This window comes from Pholcus phalangioides, unplaced genomic scaffold (genome assembly GCF_987345545.1).
Source record: "Pholcus phalangioides strain wild (caught in Gottingen) unplaced genomic scaffold, Ppha-v1.0 ptg000003l_1, whole genome shotgun sequence".
In the NCBI taxonomy this organism is placed as follows: domain Eukaryota; kingdom Metazoa; phylum Arthropoda; class Arachnida; order Araneae; family Pholcidae; genus Pholcus; species Pholcus phalangioides.
Genome location: NW_028301596.1, coordinates 14,426,406 through 14,431,001, shown reverse-complemented (window position 1 = coordinate 14,431,001; position 4,596 = coordinate 14,426,406). Strand labels below are relative to the sequence as shown.

Here is a 4,596-nt window from a genome sequence, read left to right as displayed (position 1 = left end):
AGTGTGCATTCATATAGCATTTTTCGAGCATAACTCTTGATATAATTTTTTTTTTTGTCAAACTCAGCTTCTCAATGCAAAGATAAATGGTGCTTCTTGATACAATCTGTTCGTAGTCCAATGTTATTAGTAATCTAATGCACAGATGAGAAAATGTATTTCCATATTTTGTCATTTCCAAGATTTTTTCAGCCCACAAATCTCATACGAGGCGGCATGTTTTCGAATACCTTGAACATAGAGACGTTTAAATTTTTCCTGCAAAATGGTGAACATATAAAACATGGTTTTTGTAGTGTAAAGACACTGTACTCTGAAATAATATTTAAAAATCAATTGAAAAAAAAATTGACAATTTCGAAAAAAAAAGTCAATCAAACTTTCAAAACTATAATTGCTATTTATTGTACTCATAAATGTATTGATAGAATAATTAAAGGCAGAAAAAAAATTTGCATGAGCCCGTCTTGTTGTATGATCATCTCAGACAAATTGTCGAATTATCTTTTGTGAAAAGAAGTGCAGAATCCCCAAGAGTGTTGCCTGTAGACTGCTTGCTTAGGAGTTGAGAGGTTTACTTGATTTGATCAAATTCTGTAATAAAGTACAGTAGCCAGAAATTAATGTGTATCAACTTTTGAAGTATCAACTATATTTCATACTACTTCAGGAATTTTACTTTATACATGAAACAATGACAGTGAACTAATAATGTAGATTACAATTTTTATAGCTTATTTAAAACTCAAAACCAATGAAAATAACTACAAATAAGAAATAATCTAACACTCATGAACTCTTAACCTATTTTTCTGTTTGCACAACACTTATTTACGTTAAACTCTTTCTAAACGTATTTTTTTATTCCATATAATTTTATTAGAGATGTGAGGTGAGAATATTCATTTTTCTTTTAAATAATTTACATTTTTTTACTAATTTCGTGTATATTGTGAAATATCAGTTGCCTGAAACATTACAACCAAAACAATTTTTGGTATAATCACCCCCCCCCCCCCCCTATTAATCCTGGTCATGATGAAAGGTTTTAAAAGTTTGGTTATGGAGATTTTAGAAACCTTTAGATTAAATTATTATATAAACAATTATTTTAAAATTAAATACATTTTCAGAAATAAGTTCACAACAAAAGAAATTAAACCAAATTTGATTGATAAAGGAAGCTATTCTTATATAGTAACCTTCATTCTAAGATGTTTTGCATTGAAGAACTGTTTTCTTCAATGCACATACACTTAAATATTCTGTATAACTCACTTTTCTTTAAAAGTTGTGCAATTCAGCCCCACGTAAAAATCATAAATTGAAACAAAAATCATTCACAAAAATTAAAGTATTTGTGTGCTCGACACTGGGTCATAAAATAAAGGGTAGAATTTATCAAATGATTTCATAATTGCTTTAAATTAACCATGCCATCAATAAGTTGCACAAATTTTTCTCGGAATGTAATTTTTTCTACATTTTTAATAGTAATTATACATTTGCAAATGATGTTTCACAATTAAATAGCATATTCTCTTCCCATCCCCATTGGCACTGTTTACAAACAATGCAGAGTATTGTTTACAAACTGGCATTTCTTTGATGGCCCAATCGAATACACATACATAAACCTCTGCTTTTGAATAGAAAAGTATTTGTAATTTTATATGGAAAAAATAGAAATCAACTTTTTTTTTTCTCGTGAAATCGGACATTAATATTGTTTCAGCATTTGTAATATTAAAAAAAGCACTAGTCGTCACATGGGAAAATGAGGTGGGGATGTTGACAGAGCTTCAGCCCTGTGATGGGTTGATCATAATTTTTTGTTTTTACATTCCAAATTCACATCAAAGGGCCAACAGAAAATCCTGGCATGGGGCCCGGCTTCAGGATGTGGGGGGGGGGGGGGGACCTTGGTTGAGGGGTAATCAGGGACCACTCAGCAACATTATATATCACACTTTGGATACTTCAATTTGTTTATATAATAATTTTATAAAAGGAAATATAAATAACTGTTAAATAAAGCTTTACACATACCTCATCAACTGCTTGAGAATCATAATCAGATTCCTCCATCTCCCAGAAATGCGATCGAGCATGTTTCTTGTGACGAGGTCGAAGCGGATGAAGAGCTGTACCAACGTTACAAACATCTGTTTCTTGAAATTTCTCTAATTCGTTACTTTATTCAATAAAATAAAACTACCAATAACAAAAATAAATAACATCTTGTGGCGATAGCCTACGCGATCGTCCTCCATCTTGTTTTCAAAAACACTCGCAGCAGCAGCAGAAGAAAAAAGAATAAACACGTGATCGATATTGACGAATCAGCATCAAGATCATCATCATCACTTGTTAAACGCCGTGGCCTTGTCACAGCCGCTCACTGGTTAGCCGAGAATACCGATTTTTTCTAACATACGCGATAGCAGTCATCCGCATGTTATTCGACCGGCCGTTTAACAGTCGCTCCGTGAATACGGCCATTAGTCACTCACTCACTAGTTTGCTCTCTCGCGAACACAAATCCCTTTTTCACTCACTATATAACTTCTGTATAGTTTACTGACTCACTCACTCGGTCATTCTTCACCCATTTACTGGCTCAGTGACTCGTGCCGAACTGTTGTCGTTTCCGTCATGAACTGTTGTCGGTGAATTTTCCGTCAATGAACTGTTGTCGGTTTATTTTCAGCCAATGAACTGTTGTCGGTGAATTTTCCGTCAATGAACTGTTGTCGGTTTATTTTCAGCCAATCAACTGTTGTCGGTGAATTTTCAGCCAATGAACTGTTGTCGGTGAATTTTCCGTCAATGAACTGTTGTCGGTGAATTGCTATCGGTGAACAATCCGTAAACCGAGACTCCCAGAATATGAAGAGGATATAAATACACTTTTCCTCTTCGAAATAAATTGAGACAGTCCGACATTTTTATAGATTCAGAAAAAAATATGATATAATATACTGGCATTTTTCTTTTGAAATTATATAAAATTCGATGAAAATATTTTTCCGATGAATTTTGGATTTTTCTGAGTATTATTATCATTGATGTGAAAGTAGATGAATTTCGGTAATGATAGGAATAGTTAAATGAATACGGATAATTTTGAAGTCACCATCTTTGATCTATTATGACTGCAATAATAAGCTTGTGGAATTTTTTGACGATAATGATTGGGAAATGATTATTTGATCTTATCTTCTTTTTCCGGTCATTATAATTAGTTATGCTGAATATTTCTAGTATTTTTTCAGCCGGTCGCAATCAGCGAAGATGAGTTTTATCTCCGATGATTGCGGTTTTTTTTTCGCGAAAGGGGGAAATGTAAATTCGGAAATTATATTGAGAGAGGAAATTCTCTTTCATTTTCGGTGAGATGAATTATAATGATTTCTACTGAGATGAGGGATGATTTTGAATGCAAATATGCATCCGCAATCGAGTCGAAAAGTATTAATTTCTCAAATATTCGTCTTTTGATTAATCTCCCCTGGAAAAATAAAATTAGTCCACTGGTAGATTTACGGTAGTGCATAGGCGGTGATAGACTTGGAAGTTTGGATGTCAATTCATCTATACATATATGCATTAGATCAGTCGACTTCACCTTTGATGCTGGGGGGGGGGGGCAATGCCCCCCACGCCCCTCCCGTATTTCAGCCTATGCGGTGGTGGCTGTGGTAATTTTAGGTTCCTGTAGATAACGCTGAATGAACGGGATTAGCTTATCATCGGTCATGTAATGCAGGATGAGATTCCCGTAGTATGGAGCGGACAGTCCGAAGTACAAAAGCAGAAAAAATATGTTACCAGTTTATACTGGTATTTATTTGCTGTTGAAATAATATAAAATTCGAAGAAAATTCGAATCTTTTTCCGATGAATTTCGGATCTTTCTCAGTATTATTATCATCGGTAGAAAACTAGATGAGTTTCGGTAATGACGGTACGGCCTTTGATCTATTATGACTGCAGTGAAAAGATTGGAACTTTTTTGACGATAATAATTAGAAAATGATCTTATTGAGCATTTGATCTTGTTGATTTTTCCTGGTTATCATGATTAGTGATGTTGAATATTTCTAGTAGTTTTTTAGCCGGTCGCAATCAGCAAAGATGAGTTTCATCTTCGACGAGTACGATGTTTTTTACACAATTTAAGGATTATAAATTTGGAAATTTTATTGAGAGGAATCGGAAACTCAATTATTTCTTTCGCGAGATCAGTAATAATTATTGTTACTGAGATGGGAATGGAGAAACAATTCTGTATGAAAATATTTATCTGCAATCCAGTAAGCAGGTTTATTAATTTCTAAAATGTTCGTTTCGTGATTAAACTCCGTGGGCAGACAGAATTGAAGGCCTTGTGGAAGGTAATTTTCCTGCCTACGGTAATGGAAATTTCAGGTTTTGGTAGATAGTGTTGAATGAAGACAATTATTAGAGTAATGCAAGATAAGATTTTCGTAATAGGTTGCCCGATGCCCTACTTGTCTTGTTTGTTGTGTGTCAGCGAGAAGCTAGTCACTCATTACTAAATTATAAGTCATTGCTCTTTCTCACGTCAAAAGC

General features: G+C 33.9%; 1 long non-coding RNA gene across 1 annotated transcript; it reads right to left on the bottom strand.

Moving 5' to 3' along the window:
* Nucleotides 1-380: 380 nt before the first annotated feature.
* LOC149088147 (uncharacterized) lies at nucleotides 381-2,244 on the bottom strand. The gene is made up of 2 exons (XR_016195365.1): nucleotides 2,050-2,244; nucleotides 381-594 (listed from the first exon to the last, which is right to left on the bottom strand). It is a non-coding gene; the product is annotated as an uncharacterized LOC149088147 (long non-coding RNA).
* Between the last annotated feature and the right edge of the window lie 2,352 nt (nucleotides 2,245-4,596).